Source organism: Lepisosteus platostomus, unplaced genomic scaffold, assembly GCF_059453375.1.
Source record: "Lepisosteus platostomus isolate fLepPlt1 unplaced genomic scaffold, fLepPlt1.hap1 Scaffold_40_H1, whole genome shotgun sequence".
Taxonomy (NCBI): Eukaryota; Metazoa; Chordata; class Actinopteri; order Semionotiformes; family Lepisosteidae; genus Lepisosteus; species Lepisosteus platostomus.
Genome location: NW_028291664.1, coordinates 638797 through 660443, shown reverse-complemented (window position 1 = coordinate 660443; position 21647 = coordinate 638797). Strand labels below are relative to the sequence as shown.

The 21647-nt window shown below is 43.4% G+C and overlaps 3 non-coding genes across 3 annotated transcripts; all 3 read right to left on the bottom strand.

The window, feature by feature from the left end:
- Window positions 1–9038: 9038 nt before the first annotated feature.
- Window positions 9039–9111, bottom strand: trnar-ccu (transfer RNA arginine (anticodon CCU)). The gene has a single exon. It is a non-coding gene; the product is annotated as a tRNA-Arg (tRNA).
- Window positions 9112–12603: 3492 nt separating this feature from the next.
- LOC148634195 (U4 spliceosomal RNA) lies at window positions 12604–12745 on the bottom strand. The gene has a single exon (XR_015933718.1). It is a non-coding gene; the product is annotated as a U4 spliceosomal RNA (small nuclear RNA).
- Window positions 12746–20506: 7761 nt separating this feature from the next.
- Window positions 20507–20648, bottom strand: LOC148634194 (U4 spliceosomal RNA). The gene has a single exon (XR_015933692.1). It is a non-coding gene; the product is annotated as a U4 spliceosomal RNA (small nuclear RNA).
- Between the last annotated feature and the right edge of the window lie 999 nt (window positions 20649–21647).

Genomic DNA, 21647 nt, shown 5'->3' with positions numbered 1-21647 from the left:
GACCAAGTGGGAACATGTAAATGCTGAAGAGCAAGGGGCCCAGTATTGAGCCCTGAGGGACACCAGACTTGACAAGACCAATTTCAGACCTGTACCCATTGAGAGAGACAAAGTGACAGCGATCAGTGAGGTAAGACTTAAACCATTTGAGGGCAGTGTCAGAGACTCCAAACACAGTCTCTGAATATATGCGTTTATTCATGTCGTCGATTTTACGGTTGCAATTCGACGTTGATTATACGTCGAGGCGATGTATATATACGTATAGACGTAATTTCGCCGTAAATATACGTATATTCGACGAATCAATGCCCACAGCTTGGCATACAAGGGTTTTGCTGAGGGGGTCTTGCCACCTGCCTGAAAAAAAACAGTAAAATGTTTGAGTGCCTATAGAGTTTCTATTTTTATTTTCTTGACAAAAGTTGATACCATTTCCTGGACACCCCGTCCCCCATCAGTGCGCGGTGCCCGGGGAAAAATCTGTAGGGGGGCGTCTGAAATTCTGAGGGGGGAGTGATATTTCGGTTGAAACGGAGCTGTACGGTGCAGCTACCCAAATGAAATCTCGCAGCTATGCCATTGATTAGTGCTTCATGATAGAAGATAACGACTAGCAATCTGGTATTTGCGATGAAGTTCAGTTTCACATTTTTCGTCACTCTCACGGTTTGTATTGCCTGGAGCGAAAAGTACCATAAGCGTTCATTTTTGCAGCTACATGGACGTTCTGAATCGTTAAGAAAAAAATGTAAAACCAACAGAAAGCACAGACTGCTATAACTAGTCCTAGTTATATAACGATTTTAAGTATAATGATAAACTACTGCAAGGAATCGGTCCACCTGAGCAAACAGGATCGTAATGTTGACACTCAATAACGACACTGATATGTGCAGTTCCTGGACGGATAGCCCTCCTGCCCATCAAACAGACTGAGTGACTGTTCGTGTCATTTAGTGTTGTCTGACCATTGACAAAGTACAACTATTTTTTTAGGGCGCAAATTAAGTTAGGTAAATCTTTTTGCCCAAAACTGAAGGGGCGACATTCCCCCCTCCCCCCATGATGCCAGGCCTGTCCCCATCCTATTCCATAATGTCATTATATATAATACCATACAACAGTGACCGATCCTTACTAACTGCATGCGTTAAAATTGCACATCAGCTCATAGCAGGGGGCACATAGCCGCGATGTATTATCAATGTTAAATTTCAACCATAATATCGACAACATTAATAAACGCATACGTTGAGAAAATATCGAACCCAGCATATTTTCCGGTTATATATCACAATGCATTGCTAGTATTCGTTGGTCACCATTTTGGACACGTTTTTCAAACGTAGAAGTATATCTGCAAATATCTCAGCAATCCTCTTTTGACGAGTAAGTATGAACAATAATAATACTATCTGAATACATACAGATCTTTCTTAATATTATTTTGATTAAAATAGTACGTGAATAAGCAAAAAAATGGCACATAAAATAGTGTGAATGGGGAAGATGACACAAAATCGTTTTGCCGTTTCTCTTATTCTTATTCTATGTTGTACTTTCAAACTTTGGGTAATTAGGACAGACTTTATTGCTCAACTGCTATGATGCAAGCCAAATTTTATACATTTATTTCAGCTTTGAGCTTAGTAAACCGTTCATTTTTTAGATTATACTAAAGAAGATATTAATCATCATTTATTTGGGAAGTAATATTATATAATTTTCTCCTAGCTGCGGTGCTGAAGTCCCACCCTACATCAACAGAAAAAGAAATAAAGGAGCACGCAATGTGTTACTTGAAGAATGCATATGCAAGGCAGGGGGCCAGGAGATCTGGACTCTGAAAATAATAGGTTTTTGGTTCTAACTGTTAGGACAATTAGACAGGGTTTGCAAATAGTGGACAAAAATCGTCTTAACTTCCATTGTAATATTTTTTTTCTTGGAAATATAGAAGTTGTACATTTAAAAATGTATATTTGAATCAAAATGTGGTTTTGAGTTAGTGTGTTAATGTAATTAGTTTTGTGTTTGTCATTACTATACTGTATATTGCCATGTTACCAGAATTTGTAGCTGAAGTTTAAGACTAGTTGTGTTTTTTATGATTATTGCCCATATGTTGATTGTTGATTGATTGTATACAATGTATAATTTGAAATACGTATGTTTCAGGTGTGAATGTGTATTTTCAGAATAAATTTCTAAACCTAATCATTGGCTTGGTTTACTTGTTTCTACACCTATAAAATCTATCTTTGATGTATAATAGACCTCTAATGTTATCCGTATAATAGACCTCTAACCATATACGTATAATAGACGTCTAAAGTTATCCGTATAATAGACCTCTAACCATATACGTATAATAGACGTCTAAAGTTATCCGTATAATAGACCTCTAACCATATACGTATAATAGACGTCTAAAGTTATACGTATAATAGACCTCTAACCATATACGTATAATAGTCCTCTAAAGTTATCCGTATAATAGACCTCTAAAGTTATCCGGAACTCCAACCATATATGTATTATAGTCCTCTAAATTTATCCGTATAATAGAACTCCAACCATTTATGTATAATGAACGTCTAAACATAGACGTATAATTGACGTATAACTTTAGACGTATATTAGAATTTCATTCTAGACGAATTGTAGACCACATTTAGACGTCTAAGGTATACGTTTAATAGACGTATATTATACGTCTTTTGCCCACTGGGAAGAGACAGACAAGAGAATATTTCTACCTTTCATGTGGACTACGTGTTGACTTACTGATCGGAATAATTGAAAAGTTCGGGTCATAGCCGATACAGTGCGTGCTAATTAGAACAACAGCAACGCTGAGCTCTCAGCACCGTACTTAGCCCAGGTGTTTTTCTAAAGCTGTCAGGTGCAGTTCATTTACAGTACGCCCCGTGTCTCAACGGTAGGACGGAGTCAAATACTGCCTCGACAGGCAACAGCATTATAATAAACCGCAGGACTTGAGGGCTGTTGTCTTTGAATGTTCCAAGGCATTCGTAAGAGCGTAGGTCAAGGGCCATTCGTGCATCTCCTGTAACTCGAGTAAAAATGCTATTCAAAGTGCAGTGACTGAAATCGTCATCCACATCTCTCCGTTGTTGATTTCTTTCTGTCTAAGAAAGTTCTATTTTCATGTCCGAACGGGGAGACTTTATCATTCCAACTTGAAGCCACCCTTAAGTACTCTGAGGTGTGTGTCTGCTTACACGTATGGCGTAAAAGGTTTCTTAAACGGAGAGCGAACTTGAAAAAAGTTGCCGCCGCCGCCGCCTCGCACTCCCTGTTCGATTGTAGCAAGAAGCCAACAGCTGGCGTATTCGCTGTAATCGTGGCCGAGTGGTTAAGGCAACAAACTTGAAATATGTTTGGGTCTCACTGCGCAAGCTCAAATCCTGCCGACTACGGTGTCCTTTGCATTTGCTCTCGTGCGTGCATGAAAAAGGACCAGCGCTGTTTTGTTTTCGCTGGGACCTTTAACACTCTAAATCGCCTAGACCCACTGCCTTGGAAATCGATTCTTCAGCACCCACGAGTGACGCTTTGCAGCTGGACGCAGATAACGATGCTTTTCTGCAACGAGCTTTCCAGCTGAATTTTCTCGGCAGCTCCATACTGAACCTGTTCTCCATTGCAACATAGCGGAGGCTCGTCACGTCTATAGCAAGGCTGTGTAGGACCGCATACGCCACAGTGACTTGTACACAGACCACATAAAAGGCAAGCAAAATACACGTTTAAAATTCCAAAGACTCACAAGGTCAGAGGAACAGCGATGACCTGAACAGATCTGTTACAGAAGTCTAGGTTGACCTTTTTAGAGCTGTAATTGCATTTTTGTTTAATAGAAGATCAAATCTACTCGCATGTACCAGCAACTTACAGTTTATTGATGTTAATTCTATTTAAGTAATAAGATTGCTAACGATGTTGGACTTTAGCCGGTGTTTTTTAGAACAAATTGCTTACTTTTCTGTAAGGAATACGCAGTACGTGCCTTTGTCAGTCATTGCTCACCATACCTGTAACTTTCTTATCTAACTCACTTCCTCAAATGGTGAAGGTCCACAAACATAAATGAAAAAAACCCTTGTTGTAGATGAGGTGCACAAAAAAGCAGCCCCTGATAGTGTATAACACATTTATACTATTGCAGAGACACATGTAACATATATATATATACTGTATATATATATGAAACAGAAATAGAAACAGAAACAGGAATCGCTTACTCACCTGGAGAATCTCTGTAGGAATATATAGCATTTATCAATGGAAATAAAAGCTGCTTTAATACAGTGCATGTTCAAACTCAAACACTCAGCTGCTGTTCTTGTTTGTTTTGGGACAAATTGCAACTGAGCATCGCATGAGCCGTTACGTACCCTTATCTGTTAGGGAATTTCAAGGGAGGAGTTAGGTCAGAATGGGTAGGCTGCAAAACAACAAGTAAAGATTTATTCCAAGATGAAACGTTGTGGCGGTTTTCTTATCTTTTCAGCATGGACTAAACTTTTACGTGTTCCTTATATGCTATATATGTATATATTAGCACCAATGTCGTTCTTAAAAACTAACATGAAATTGTCAGGGACATTCAGCTATATACAAAGACGAGACAGACAAAGTAATAATTCTGTATTAACGTGGCCTACATATTGACGCAATGATCAAACTAACTGACATGTTCTGATTCAGATCCCCTGCAGTTCATGCCAATTAGAACAATAGCAATGCTGAGTCCTCCCCACCCTACTGAGCACAAATTCAGCTGCTCTCCAGTTCTGTTCTGCGTGTTTTTTCATTGCAATTGAGCTCGGAGCTGGAGATGATCTCCATACAGTTCTGTGTTAACTAGCCCGCACTTGCGTGCTAATTTACGGGTTGTGGCAAATGCTTTTCTATAGTTCATATACATGACGGCAACCTGTTACCGAGGAACCTGAGAGGTTTAAAAGCCTCACGAGCCAGGCAGGACTCAGACCTACAATCTTCTGATCCAAAGTCAGGCGCGTTATGCATTACGCCACTGGCCCATAGAACATGCGCTTGCACTCCACCACAGAGAGCTCTACACTGCTACTAGTAGTACACTTCCCCATCTAAATTTTCACAGCAAGAAACTTGTGTTTCCTTCTATTTTTATCAGGTTTAAAATATCATCTCCTTAAAACAGAAAAAGTGTTGTGTCGTGCTGAAATTCCGATTGATTTTGAATTTCTTCTCTTTTCAGCATGGAGTAAACCTTTGCTTTATCCTTTGCAGCCTAAGCATGCTGACGCAGCTACCTTTCTCTTAACGCGCCTCAATCATTATGCACCAAAACGATCAGCAGAATAAGTCGCCTTTGTGGTGATGTCACTCCTCTGCTTCACAAATGTCCTTAGTGACGGGCCATTTCTTTCTGCCATTTTTCCGGAGCGGTTATTGATTACTCCATCATTTCCCTCTTACTTTCCATCACTAGATTGAAAAAAAAAACAGAAACAGGCTGACAGGACGACAATCAAATTGCAAAAACTCATCAAAGCACTCGATAGAGTATTTGAATCCACAAGTAGCTACGAGCAACTTTGTCCTGGCTTGCATGAAAGTCGGAAAATGTCAAAAAGAAAAAGATGGTGGCTTTTTCATATTCGTTCTTTTATTTTTAGTTCGTTGCTTCTTCTGTCCATTGTCCTCCTGCCTGGCTCTTGACCTGTTTGAACGCACACAGTAGACTTTCATGCAGGGGATTTGTCCTGAGCCTCTGTGAAAGACCCACCCACCCCCATAAATAACTGCTCTAGAAACACATGAATGCAAAACTAAACCACAGCTTAAAGAGGAGCTTGTCATGACCGCCAGGCAGTTAAGACCAACTCTTAAGCGATCTAATCAGCACCAGCAGTGGGTGATTATTAACAAACGCCGCCGCACGAGTTAACCCACCTGCACACACTCCACCGTGCGGTACACAGTGCTATTTTTACCATCTTTACCTGCTTCCCGCTGGTATTGAGTCTACTCCTTGAGAGCTCTACCTGGCGTTTTTTCCATTACCTCGTTTATTCTGGATATTGGACTCCCCTTCTGCCTTTTCGACTTTAGACCTCGCCTCTCACCTCGGACTGTTTGCCACCAGTGTTCTCCCTGGATTACGACTTACCTTACGCCTCTTGACCACGAAACAAAGCAAAGCAGAGCAAAACAAAACGAACAAACGAAAACCCTCACGTCCCGCACTTGCATATAACGCCGTTACGTGCCCAAGCGGTATTGTACGTCATCCTAGCACTGCACCCCGGGGCGTATGGTATATGGGAACGAGCACATGCCACGAATCGTCTCGAATCACTCCCTACAGCTGTAAGGCACCTTGAAGCGTGCGCCCCCAACATACTTCTTTGCGCATCTGTGAAAGGTAAACTCTTGAGCAAACTCTGAACCAGCTCTAAGGAAACTAATCCGATTAGACGTTACTTTGACTCATCCTTTAAGGGACCCTTGTTAATTGGAGAATCCAATGATTTCGAATGAATTCTGTATGCGTTAAAAGACAGCTATACACAGAAAACATGCAGGACACTTCTCATGATGTTTCCCGAGCCGAAACACAGTGCATTTTTCCAAGCCATCTGACAAAGCCCGCCCACTGAAAACTGCAGCAGATCGTGTAAAGACGTTCAACTTTGTAACTACTGCACGCACGCACAGGAAGCAGAATAAATTCCTCTTTTCAAACTGTCAAAGGTTTGCTTTGCGAACACTGCAGGACATCGCACAATCGCTTTTGAACGGGGACAAACGATTTCTTATGGGGCGCAGTAAGTACAGACGTTTAAAAAGCTCCACTCATGCCGACGATGCAGCATGAAGAAGCGCAACCTAACGTTTGCATTCCTAGCAAATTCCTTTTATTTTTTTATAAATAAAGACAGTCTTGTTTAACAAACAACACACACAACATTTTACATTGTCAATTCAGTTCAAATCAATGTATTTCTATATAGCGCCTTTCACAACAAGGGCTTCCCAAGGCACTTAACAATGCAAGTTGTTAAGAGCCTTGTGTCTAATATGCCGCCTAGGTAACGTGCTGTCTCTTTGAGGCAAATGTTTAAATCCTCTGAGTTAAGTGCTGAAGTTATAGTAGTCCTATCAGTATTGTTGCCTCCGATCAACAGATCCTCAGTTTTCTCAGAGTTGAGTAACAAAACGTTTTCACACATCCAAGTATTTCCTTCATTAATGCATTTAACTAAAGTGATAATAGAAGAGTTGTCGTTTGGTGTAAACAAAATGTTTATTTGAGTGTCATCAGCATATGAATGAAAGTTCATATTATTTTTTCGGATTATCCTACCTAGCAGCAGCATGTAGAGAGAGAGAGCAATATTGGTCCCGGCACTGATCCCTCTGGTACCCCAAATTGAACTGGTGACGTTGATGAAGCAGTACAATTATTAGATATTTGAACATAATGAAAACGATGAGTTAAATGTGAAGTAAACCACTTAAGGACGGTTCCAAATAAGCCAACCTCAAACTCAAGCCTGTGTAACAAAACAGAGAGGTCAACCGTGTCAAAGGCAGCTCTAAGATCTAGAAGCACAAGCACTGTTGCATTCCCCGCATCAGTAGCTAAGAGAATATCATTTACGACTCTTGTTAATGCAGTTTCAGAAAGCAGACTGAAATTTCTCAAGTATATTATTTGAATCCAGATACGATTGACGTTGGGCAACAACTATTCTCTCAAGACTTTTAGATTGAAATGGGACCTTTGAGAAAGGCCTGTAGTTGTTAAGAACTTGTGGATCCAAATTTGACTTCTTAAGGAGCGGTCTAACAACCGCTACCTTAAATTGATCAGGTACAACGCCTGATGCAAGAGATGCATTCATCATACTAATTATAGGTCCTGCCAGTCCTTCGAGGGAATCTTTGACTAGCTGAGTGGGGATGGGATCTAGCGAACAGGTGGTTGACTTTGTCTTACGTCTGTGTTCATGAGTCCACCATAAGAAGAAATCTGAACAGGAGTGGTGATCATGCGAGGTCACCATGGAGGAAACCACTGCTCTCCCCCCCAAAAAAACCACCACTGCCCCTTTCAAGTTTGTTAAAGACCACATGGATGTTCCACAGCAACTCCTGGAACAATGTTCTGTGGACAGACGTGACAAAAGTTGAACTTGTTGGTAAATGTGCACAGCGTTATGTTTGGAGATAACAAAACACTGCATACCAACTCCAAAACCTCATCCCACCTGGGAAGCATGGCGGAGGCTGTACAGCTTGCAATCATCGAGGGACCGATGAATTCCAAGATGTATCAGGAAATTCTACAGCAGAATGTCAGGGTGTCTGCCTGTGATCTAAAACTCGAAAGACGCTGGGTCATGCAGCATGACAAAAACAAAGGAGTACATCAACAACAGAGTGGCTGAAACAGAAGAAATTCCGTATTTTGGGATGGCCAAGTAAGAGTCCTGACCCCAATCCCATTGAAGTGCTGTGGCATGATCTGAAGCAGGCCGTTCAGCGCAAGACATCCCAAAAATATACATGAACTGAAACAGTTTTGCATAGAGGAATAGGCCAAAATACCTCCTAACCGCTGCTCAGGTCTGACCAGCCGCTACAGAAAGTGGGGGTTGAGGTTTTTGTCATAAAGGAGGTTCCACTAGCTCCTTAATATAAGGGTTCACGTACTTTTTCCATCAATGACCTTGATTGTTTAAACCATTTGGTCAATAAAGAAACAGCAATGTCAAATGTTGGGCGTGTGTTGTTTGTTAAATCAGACTCTCTTTATTAATTATTATGACTTAGATAAAGATAAGATCACATGTTAGGAGCCATTCATGCAGAAATCCACATCATTCCGAAGGGCTGTTTACAAAATTATTTCTCCCAACTGTATGTGAGAGAAAAGCAGAGACGCTCACTGAGTAAGGTGGGGTTGTAGCTTTGCAAATCACAAGGACATTTGTACACTCAAAATGGGACAGGAGCACCCCAGATGGGACTCGAACCCACAATCCCTGGCTTAGGAGGCCAGTGTCTTAGCCATTAGGCCACTGGGGCACACTGGGTGGGGTCGATCACGCTGATGAAGAGCCAGTTTAGTTTTCCTTTGCTTTTTCAAAGGGATCCCCAAAATTAGGGAAGTTAGGCAGCAGAAGGTTTACTGTGACCTGAGAAGGACCGGCATCCAATCACGGTGATACACACACACACGCTCTCACTCATCTGAGCTACACAGCTACCAAGATGATCTCAGGTGTGCCGAGCTGGTACGGAACATATTGAACTGATCGACAGCGAATTGTCTCTCAAACAGGCTTTTCACCTCTGAGCTCCCTGACTGACAGTGATCAGCTACAGATGCAGCCATTCAAAGTGAGTGGTACAGACACGTACCGCAGGTAAGATGACACGGGGTACCGCGGTGCGTGATTGGTTGACCGACAGGGGCACTCGTGGTCCGTTGGTCTGTCGTAGAAAGACTTACTGTAAACGTCTTTACTGTGCCCGTTGTAGATATTGAATTTTACCACTGAAGGGAAATCTTAGTAGCTGAGCATAAAAAGAATAGGAGCATACTGTAACGCGTGTGAAGGCCATAAACGATATTAATTTTGGAACATAAACATACAGTATATAGCTGGTCTTGGTACTTTAAAGAAAAAAATACACACCAGTATTCCATTTCTCCCTAAACATTGTAAGCTTCGAAGTCTTTAACTAACGTGATACCGAAGTCAACAAGCATACTTTTAGAATTTGATTAAAAGGGAATATAATATGGAATCGCGTATCTAAAGAATTTAATAACGGTATGATTATATCCGTGTACTGCGACAGGGCTGTGTAGGGCTGTGTAGGGCTGTTTCGCCTGCCTGTTCATGTGAGCTGTCTTGTAGCCGACTGGTCTAGGTGCATGACTACCAACTGTCAGGTTGTGTGTTCAAATCCAGCTGGTGCTGGACTTTTCTTTTAACAAACATTTCTTCGAAAAAATAGGTAAGCGATATTATGGACAATCAATTGACTTTTATATTTCAAAATATCGCAACATGATCGATATTTGCGATATTTTGAACATATCTTCCCTTCTGACAGCGGTTCCTGCTTCTAGTGTGTGTGTGCAACAGAGTAAATTTTTATAAAGAAATGGAGGCTGGACAGTATGCGTTACAATATAAACATTTATATTGATTTAAATCGTGTTGTGATTTAAATCGCAAACGCGTGTTTAATTATGTGTTTTTTAATCATAATCAGGCTAATGCATTTCTACATTTTCTGTATGAACCAGCTTAGAGGTTCATACAGAAAGACAGCTTGTGTTTAAATTGAGTGTAAGGTAATTTATGCTTCTAAAGTCATGGTCAGCATTTATTATTGTACTGTGCTGTAAACTTTTTCTGTGCCTAGTCACATTATTTTATAGCGTTTTTATTGCGTTATTAAATCCGGTGGCGCTGTGTATTAGTTTCCTGACTCCCATTATTTAAACTGCGACACTGATCATTCATCTCTAAATAAACTTTATTTTATATAGCGTTTTAAGCGAATAGGTAATTAGATTGATCATAAACCTAATCGCTTTTTCTACATAAACACAGCGTGATTGCTCTCTGAAAATGCTTTTCCTTAAAGCGATTCTATTGAGGGAGTAGCCCAGCTACCACTTAACACTGTACTTCCTACTTTGAATACCTGTGAGACCGGTTTAATTCGTCACAGCCAGCACTCCGGGAGTTCATATTGCTTGACTAATTTTAAAAACTAAGTTATAAATGCAAACGCTTCCTCGGTGCGCTGCTCTGGTACGCCGGGTCTTACACAGTGCCTGTCAGCAGTAAGCGTTACAATATACATACCCAAAACTGCTTGTACCCATCTGTCATGCAAATAAAACACCTTGAATTGAATTGAATTGAATTGAGGGAGGGAGGGAGGGGGGTAGTGGGACAGATATACTGTAGACAGACTCAAGGCAAATAAGATACTTATGGGTACGCAGGCATTCACGACAGCAACATACGAAACGTTTGCACGTACTGTATAGTTAAGTTATTACTTGGTTTTCAAAGTGCAACGAAATACAATATTGTTGTTGCTGCTGTTCTGGTTGTTTTTATCCCATAAAGCGTTTTGAGAAGCCACCTTTAAAGGCGATATATACTGTAAAACCGCTGATACTGCACAGTGTACGAAGTAAATTATTTTCGCAGTAATTAATTTACACGTGTATAATAAATATAGTAAATATAATAAATTAATTACTGCGAAAATAATTTACTTCGTACACTGTGCAGAGTGCCGTATACTCCTAGTTGCGGCACACACGATACATACAGTAAAAAGCCTCAGGCACTGTGTTAGATGTGTTTTCGACGTTATATATGCGTTTATTCATGTCGTCGATTTTACGGTTGCAATTCGACGTTGATTATACGTCGAGGCGACGTATATATACGTATAGCCGTATTTTCGCCGTAAATATACGTATATTCGACGAATCAATGCCCACTGGGATGTTTCCCGAGCCGAAACAGTGCGTTTTTCCAAGCCGTTTGACAAAGCCCGCCCACTGAAAAGTGCAGCAGATCGTGTAAAGACGTTCAACTTTGTAACTACTGCACGCACAGGAAGCAGAATAAATTCCTCTTTTCAAACTGTCAAAGGTTTGCTTTGCGAACGCTGCAGGACATCGCACAATCTCTTTTGAACGGGGACAAACGATTTCTTATGGGGCGCAGTAATGTAACGCTTACGGCCGACAGGCACTGTGTAAGAGCCGGCGTACCAGAGCGGGTGACGTCACCGCCCTTCCCTGTGATAGCAGGACCACAGCTACTGGGCTGTGGAGAGATCTCTCTCTAGCTCACGGGGCTAGGTCTCTGCAGAGAGATGCGGAAGTCCCGGGTTCGAGCCACCTATACTTTGGGCCGACCAGATGTGGCAAGGGCGCCTGCCTGAGCCCCCGTTGCGTTACATTGGTGTCAGAAGCGGGGTGGGATAGCCCTTCGCCGGGGACGGCGATTTAAGCGGGGGAGAGTGTAACGCTTACGGCCGACAGGCACTGTGTAAGAGCCGGCGTACCAGAGCGGGTGACGTCACCGCCCTTCCCTGTGATAGCAGGACCACAGCTACTGGGCTGTGGAGAGATCTCTCTCTAGCTCACGGGGCTAGGTCGCTGCAGAGAGACGCGGAAGTCCCGGGTTCGAGCCACCTATACTTTGGGCCGACCAGATGCGGCAAGGGCCTGAGCCCCCGTTGCGTTACAATAAGTACAGACGTTTAAAAAGCTCCACTCATGCCGACGATGCAGCATGAAGAAGCGCAACCTAACGTTTGACAGACAAAAGCCGGGCGCCGCTATGAGCAATATGAAATCAAACTGACAGCACACGGCGTTTCGCGCTGACACAAAAGTAATCTCGACAGACGCTGTTCTCTGCATAATGCTGAAAGAGCTAAAGAGCGTTTCTGTGGAGACGTAACAAGCTCGTTTCTTTCTACCATGATGTCACCATGACAAAATCTGTCTTTAAACACCTTGCTCAGTCTCTGACGAGACTGTCAAAAATTGCTTTCGCCGATTGTATTGCAAACCGGTGGAAGCGGGGTATTGGGAAAAGTTTTCAACTAGCAATAATCGCGCCTCGGCTAAACCTCACAGGCTATGATACTGCCACTGCGCAAAGCTGACGGTTGCCAGGCAACCGCGGGGATCCTAGGAAATCGTTATCAATCGTCTCATGGCATGTCATTGCTGTAACGCTTCATATTTGTCGTCTTCTTCTTCTAGCTTGAGGTTTTGAAGAATTTCATGACAGACAAGGGCTCCGTCGGGAACAAAGGGCGTTGTGAGAAAACCGTTGCTTATTTTCAGCAGCAGAAATACAACCCTTTAAATACAAGATGAGAGAACAATGACGAAGGGCATGCCGGGAGGAACTCATGCACTACAGAGGAAAGGGGGCGGGCACGTACAGTTCACATTCAAGCCACAAGTACTCTTCTCGGATGTTACACAAACAAATCCTAACGTCTTGAAAGCATTGCAGCATGTTTGTGTCCCACTTCCCGTGGCTGCAGGACGACTGACACGAACGGACAAACACAATCTGTGGCGTTTTGCGTGACATAGTCTTGCAGGCATCGTGCTGTCTCACTGCAATACTATACCGCTGGAGGAAACAGTCCATCTGGCCATGAAACTCATTTGAACGTCTAGCTACAGCAACTAACAATATTGTAGCGTTTACAGGTTCTTTACAGAACAAGGACGAGTGGAGACGCGATTAACAAACAAGCATTAGCTTTATTCGTTTACAACCACACAAAACCAAACACAGGATCTACACACACATGAGGAGACTGACGGAACACGTACACATAGTTAGGGTGGTAATTACCTAACAACACACTACACTTTTACAGGACTACACAGGGCACAAGAATCACTAGGACATTATTAACACAGGTAGGGTCAGCCGCTGGTCATCGTGCTGACCCTCAGACTCTCCCCGGCTACCACTCCCAGCATGCCCAGCGGTACTACGAGCGCCTGGGGGCGCTTCCTCCTCACCACCAGGCGAGGGCGTTACACTGCCCCCACCTGAAGCGTCTGGCGTCTCGCCGACGTCGAACACCCCCCTCAGGCTGTACTCGTATTCGGCCAACTGCTGCGGAACCCTGCGTGAGCGGCCGCTGCGCCGCGGTGACGGCTGGCGATCCACAGACGCCCCACTATCGGCCGGCTCCGGCCCCGGCTGCTCCTCTGGAGCCTCCCCACACGGCTCCTCCTCCCGGGCCCGGTAGGGGGCCAGGCGGTCTCGGTGCAGGACCACCACTCTCCCCCGTGTTTGCAACCGGACACGGTAGCAGACCTCGCCCACCACCCCGAGTACCTCAGCGGGCCCCTCCCACGACGGCGCCAGCTTAGGGCTGAGGCCTTTGCGGCGGCGCGGGTTGTACACCCAAACCGAGTCCCCGAGCTGGAAGGCAGGCCCCCTGCAGCGCAGGTCGTAGTGCCGCTTCTGCCGGACCCCCGCCTGTGTCAGGTGGGTCCGTGCAAAGCTGTGCACCCGCTGCATCCGCTGCCGCAGGTCCCACTCGTAGTCCGGTCCAGCCGGTGGTGCTGACCCGTCTCCGGGCAACAGGCCGAAGACCAGGTCCACCGGTGATCGCATTTCCCGGCCCAGCATGAGGCCCACACTTTCAATTTTCTTATCGCCTGTCTCCAGAGAGAATGTTGTTAGTGCTGATGACCTTGAATTAGACCTTGTTGACTCTGTAAAACAATCTTCCTCTGTTTAGATTTTCACTCAGATTGATTTTGTTCTCAGATTATTCCTGGCAGGACTGAGTTTCTAGGAAATGAAAAGTGAAAGAAAAAGTACAGAAGATCAGCCCTTGAATATACAACATTGTGCAGTGAGATTGTTAAATGTATTAGCTGCTATCCTGTGCTAGGGCCTGTCATGGTAAGCAGTGGATGACAGGATCTAGCACAGATACTAATGAAACACTGTTAATGAAAGATAAAACACTTGAGTCTTATTTTAGTTTTCCATTTCCCTTTCATTTGTGATGTACTGTACAACAGGCCACAGAACATGCACAAAAACAGATATGCACACATTCACACCAGACAATGACAGTCTGCCCAGTCAGAATCTGAGCTGAGGTATCAGAATTCTGAATTCCCTGAATTCTGTCATGGATCCACGTGGATCCCCAGGAGAGAGCCTAGTAACATAAATCTTGGAGCAAAAGCAGATGATTAACTTCATAGTTTGTGTGGTTGAGCCAAAGTTGAGCATGAGGATATGTGAGTCACCATTCTTAGAAATGGATCCAACTTCAGACAGGCGTCAAAAGTAAGAGTATACAGTGCTGGGGCAATGACACTTCAATGATCAGAAGGATAACAAGAGTTTTAATGCATTGAAATTGATTTTCTGGTGATGCACACTGTCATGGAACTATTAATTTTTTTAAGGATCACTTACTGACGTCAGACAGCTGCCAATTCTCCAGACTGGAAGGATGAACAGTTTATCCCCCTAGGTACCATATTTCCATATTTCGAAGCATTGGAATAATACATGTCATACAGCAACATAAAAACAGGAAGACAAGTATCACAGCCCCTATAATCGGTGTTAGTAACTTAAAAGAAAAACATTCCCCCTGGCCCAAACAGTGATTCTAACCAGGAGAGAAAAGCCGGTGTATCTTTTATGCCTCTCTCTTTATTCACCTTGTCTTTTAGTTCTTTCAAATGCTGAATAGCGAGCGTAAGATTTCCGTAATCATAGTCATTAGCTGGAATATATGTACAACAGGAGTCTCCTACTAAAGCATAGACTCCTCCAGATGCTGCATTTTGAAGGTCCAGCACGAACCTGTTCTGAAGTGCCATTAATCTAACTCCCCTTAATTCTTGTTTGATAGCGTCTAAGCCTTCTAACGTGATATTAATAAAAGAGTACATTTCATAAAAAGTCGCATGGGTGAGGCTGTAGAATGAGGCATTAAAGCACATATATAACAAGATGCATTAAATTTCTTTAACTTTACAGTATGATTTATAAATTTCTACCACAAATTACTCATATCCCCCTCATTATCAGTTTCATTCAGCCAGTTTGTATACAAAGACGCTTCGTGTTTAGTTTCTTCCTCTTTTGGGGTGGTGACAGGCTTCTACATAAAAAGGAAAAAGGCTGTGCACATCAGTCCCAAGCAGGTTATCCCCATCTGTCCTTGTGGAGACATCACTCCTGCGCTTTGCTCAGTTCGTTTGTGACCTTTTTACAGTGGGAAGCATGAATCCAGGGCACCATTTCTGTGACCTTCACAGCAGTGGCAGTGGTCAGCAGCACCTGGTACAGCCCCCTCCACCTGAGTGAACACCATTTCTTTTTCCTGAAGTCTTTCACCAGAATCCAGTCTCCTTATTCACTCATTAGTTCTTACAGCACAGGTAAATCCCTGTGGGCTGGAGCCCAGCATAATCTTAGGCTTTTTTGGTCAACTTTGGTCAACAGATTGGTCAACAACTGGGTAATAACTCTTAGAAAAATCTACACATTGTTCCCCTGCCTCAGCTGTGACGTTTTGCAGAACAATTCTAGCTGAAGTTGTAAAATTTCTCTTTGTTCCGTTCCTGCAAAACATCTTATTATGAACAAACAAACCACAATAATCATTTGCATCTAGGGGAATCACTCCCAAGGGTAACCCCCCTTAAAACTATATTGTTCTACCCATCAGGTTCTGCCACTAGATAAGAGAACCTTTCCCATGAAATCATTTTTTGACCTTCATGATCCCTTCAGGGCGTACAATTAGCACAGAAGCAGCAGCTTTAGTCCACATGTTTTTCAAATAGGATATTAACGATATGATCATAACGAATAATACCAGACCCACAAATATGTATTGAACCAGAGACCCTTTCCATGTTCCTAGCACAGACTGTAGCCATGCATCAATGCCCCAATCATCTGGATTGCAGGATTTACGAAGAAAATTATTTTCGCAGTAATTAATTTATTATATTTACTATATTTATTATACACGTGTAAATTAATTATTGCGAAAATAATTTACTTCGTACACTGTGCAGACAGCCGTATACTCCTAGTTGCGGCACACGCGATACGTACAGTAAAAAGCCTCAGGCACTGTGTTAGATGTGTTTTCGACGTTGTATATGCGTTTATTAATGTCGTCGATTTTACGGTTGCAATTCGACGTTGATTATACGTCGAGGCGACGTATATAAACGTATAGCCGTATTTTCGCTGTGAATATACGTATATTCGACGAATCAATGCCCACTGGGTAAACTCTTGAGCAAACTCTGAACCAGCTCTAAGGAAACTAATCCGATTAGACATTACTTTGACTCATCTTTTTACGCTCAGTGCTGGATTGCTCAAACTCCAGCTAGGGTTAGGGTTAGCATTCCCACGCTACTTAGACACTTTGTTTACGCTCAGTGCTGGATTTTGGGAACTTCAGGACGAGTGGGACTTTTCTCCTATCTGTCAATTCTGTTTTGTTTTGGAGACTCTTGGCTGCCTATGTTGTACAGTTCTTTTTTTCCCTCGTACTCGAGGGTCATTTTCCTGTTCCACATGTGATTTCAACATTTTCCTTGGGAGATGTCAAGCCAGCAAGCCACTGCTGTGGTTCAATGGCCGGTGTGGAGTTCAGTGGCCCTGCTGTACACAGAAAGCACATTGTGCTCCTTGGACATGAAAAGTTCCAGATAAAAGCCATTTGTCATCCTTTCTCTTGGTGTCTATGTTGCTATTGTATGTAAAGGTGGCAACTTGCTCAGCGAGCAGGCGGAGCACACACCGACTGCAGATGTGTCTGAGTGGTGTGTCCAAGGGGCTGCAAAAGGACAGTACTTCTGGGGCACCGTGGCTTAGTTGCTTAAAGCGCCTGTCTAGCAAACAGGAGATCCTGAGTCCGAATCCCCGCGTTGCCTTTTTTTGTTCTGTCTTCTCGAACAGAACTGGTCATTATGGACAACCGCCTATGGCTAGACTTAATTAAATGCAAGTATTTATTTCCTGTCTTTAACAACTTGTTTTTCTTAAAATGGATGCAACTTGCAAAACATGAAATACAAACATCGCTAATCAGCGCTCGCGGCTGGCAAAAAAAAAAGAAGTCAGCAATGTTTTTTTCTTTAACCTTAAGCCTGCTAATGGAGAAGAACCTAGTCGCCACATCACATACATCCGTTTCAACGATAAGAAGGTAACAACTATCCTCACTCCAGAGTAAATATCACGTTGAGGGCATATTTTTTTCCACTTAACCATGAGTCGGGCTTAGCTGCAGAGAGGCGAGAGCAGAGCAATGAGGTCACGGGGACAGGGGAGTCACACGCTGGCGGTTTGAAAACGCGGAAGATCACTGAGAGATCCACAGTATGTGGACCCTCCGTGCGCCATCATTCCACACTCCAGACTCTGAATCCTGCCATCTGAGTTAAGATCTCGGCGGAACCTGAGGCGCAGTTCTTTCTTAAAACGTAATCTGGTGAGCATTTCTAGAATCGTACTTGTATAGATGCAGCCTTTAATGTGTTGCTAGGTTAAAATTTATGACTTCTTGAACTTCAGTAGGCAACTGCCCTCTTGATTTCGGATTTAATTTCTTTTTACAGGGGCGCTTTTATGATGACAGAGTCATGTTCAGGTACTTTGCTTGATGGAGGAAGCTCATTTCGGACTCTGTGATCTGCTCACCTGGAAAGGTCTGCTGTACTACTACAAGAGAGAAGTAGAGTCTGGAAGAAGGGACAATTTTATGATGCTTTGGAAGGTAATGTTTTTTTTGTTCTTTGAAATCGAAATGAATCAGAATATCAGTGCAAGAGACAAACTCTTGGTTTGGTTTAAAGAGATATGGTTTTAAAACAGACAAAATGTAGAAAACAGGTGTTTCTCACTTTTGGAAAAGAATGGACCGGGGGTAATATTTTACTAGTTGCAGTGCTAAGCTCACTGGGTTACAGTCCTGCAGTGTCACACCAGGGCCAGTGGTGCAATGGATAATGCGTCTGACTATGGATTAGGAGTTTGGTGGTTCGACTCCTGCCTGGCGCTGGTTGTTTTTAAACACATCAGCCTACTCCCTAAGTAGTCTGTGCTACTTACTGCATTGTAATCGTACCCAGTAAGAGATTTCCTTCATGTAAATGAACTGCACCTGACAGCTTTAGAAAAACACCTGGGCTCAGTACGGTGCTGAGAGCTCAAGTTGTGTATAATGTAATAATTTAAGTAGAATAGATTCTAATAATATAATGATCCAGTGTGTTGCACTACTTCACTGCTTCACTGCTCTATGCCGTCTGGAAATAAATCCTCAGACTACTTACTGCCCTGGGCATGTACCAATAAATTACAGGAGCACATCTATATATCACTGCGTTGAAGCAGGAGACACAATCACTGCAAACACATCCTAAATACAGTATTCCAGCACCGTTGACCTCATCCAGAACGTATCATTTCTTGAAAGGAATTGCTGTCCGAATGCACATCTGAATCCCAAACAGAATCTCTACTAAATACGATCATTTGTGAAACAGGTAAATGTCTCAGGGGCCCATTCCTCATTCTCAAGACACATGTATGCAGTACGTACACCATGCATTGAGCAATAGGGATTAAAGACACCACAGGTAAGGTTAGAAGACATTCTGACTATATTCTAAAATATTGGACTCATATTCTTATGATGGCAGACATGATGCTATGTTTAAAACCGGGGTTAATGGACATTATATGACTGTCAATTCTGTTTTGTTTTGGAGACTCTTGGCTGCCTATGTGGTACAGTGCAGTGTGAAGAAAACATTTTCCAAAACTGTGTCAGCTCAAAAGTTGTAAGAAAACTTTTCCAGCTGCTTTAATTCTCTTCATTTTTGTCATTTAATTGTCTGTCGGCACTATGTGGCAGCGTTGCATAACAACCCATCTCACCACGGAAAGGAACCTAACAGCTTTTGTAAGAGAGGAGGAAAGGATTGGTCCGTACGGGGATAGAACCCACGACCTTGGCGTTATTAGCACCACACTCTAACCAACTGAGCTAACCAGCCTCACGACAGCAATCCTCTCTGTGCTGCAAAAAATCGAACTCAGGGAATTTCTTTTGCCCTTCTTTGAATAGAAAGCCGTGTAATTCAGTGTACGGGCTTTCTCGTGCAGTTTCATGGTTCTTGTAACCCAAATCCTACACTGGCGTGAAGTGACCCCCCATTTCACAGCATTTTTCAGCTGATTTAAAATGTACCTAAAGGAGAAGCATTATTGAAGACCATCAATTACCAAGAGCATTTGTCAAAGGTTTTGGTGGTCATTTTTAATGACCACAGAGCACTGTGACCTCGGTTTTACATCTCTTCCAAGAGACAGCGCCCTTTTACAACACAGCGTCTCCGTCACTATGCTGGGGCATTGGGACCCGCACAGACCTCAGGGTGAGCGCCCCCCCACCGGCACCATTAACACCGCTTCCAGCTGGAAACTTTGTTTTTCCCTGTAGCTCACCCTCATCCGGGTACTGACCTGGCTAACAAATGCTTTGCTTCAGTGGGTTTTCAGTTGCGAATTGCAAGGGGATGCAAGTGATGGAGCCGCTCGCTGCAAAAGCCACTGCTTTGGCTGGGAATCGAACCAGAGCCTCCTACGTGGGAAGCGAGAATTCTACCATTGAACCACCAATGCTCAGTACCCAGACATTCAAAAAAGACGCTTTTTTGGTGCTCTGTTAAAAAAGCGTCGACATTACCTCTTTCAAAAGGCTTCACTTTCCTAGTCACATTCCAAGGCTCATTGAACCCGGGCTGTTTCCTCCAGCGGTATAGTATTGCAGTTAAACAGCACGATGCCTGACAAAGTCTGTCTTTAAACACCTTGCTCAGTCTCTGACGAGACTGTCAAAAATTGCTTTCGCCGATTGTATTGCAAACCGGCGGAAGCGGGGTATTGGGAAAAGTTTTCAACTAGCAATAATCGCGCCTCGGCTAAACCTCACAGGCTACGATACTGCCACTGCGCAAAGCTGACGGTTGCCAGGCAACCGCGGGGATCCTATGGAAATCGTTATCGATCGTCTCATGGCATGTCGTTGCGGTAACGCTTCATATTTATCTTCTTCTTCTTCTAGCTTGCACCTGGCCTTACAAACGAGCCAGTGGGGCCCGTTCAGCTCCGGGCTCATCGCCTGCGGCTCTCGGCTTACCTGGCAGGGGAGATACCTTGATCAGCCTGTAGTTGGAGTAGTTGGATAGTTTTCTTGTTTTGTGGAAGCAGTGTTTGTTTTGCAGTTTGAGATGGCAACCTTTGGATCCCGCAAGAATGCTGTACGTTTTGAGCTTTTGGATGACCTCTTCATGGATCGTATGCAGTTCAGCAGAAAAGTGTTACAGAAGGAACTTGGCTTTGAACCTCGGCACTTGGATTTCATCTTCGCTCTCCCAGGTCAGAAAGCATTTGAGGTTGTTTTTGCTACCTATTCTCTGTTTGAACAATGTGTGGATGTGTTTGAGGCAAAAAGAGGGAAAGTTCCTGCCCTTGAGAAGATCAACTTGCAGCCTCTGACACAGAGAGAGAGGAAAACGGTGCATGTTGTTATGTTCTCGGAACTGGCAAAGACGGAGGACATTCACACCTGGCTTAAGCAGTACTGCACCGTCCACCATGGAACTGAGGTTAGAGATGTTGACGGTATAAAAACAGGAGCAAGGAAATTTGAGGTTCGCTTGCTACCAGACAATGTAAATGGAGGCTTAAGGCACCTGCCCTCTACAATCCGGCTGGGCGCCTGCAATGGCTATGTTTTTTATGTGGGACAACCAAAGGTGTGTCGGCGCTGTGGTGCTGTGGGACACCTGGCATCGTCCTGCACTGTGAAATTCTGCAAGACCTGTGGCAAACAGGGACATTTAGCCTCTGACTGTTCAATGCTGCCAAAGTGCAATTTATGTGGCTCGGAAGGACACGTTTTTAAGAACTGCCCTCACGCCTACGCCAATAAACTCAAAATGAGAAAGGATGAGGCAG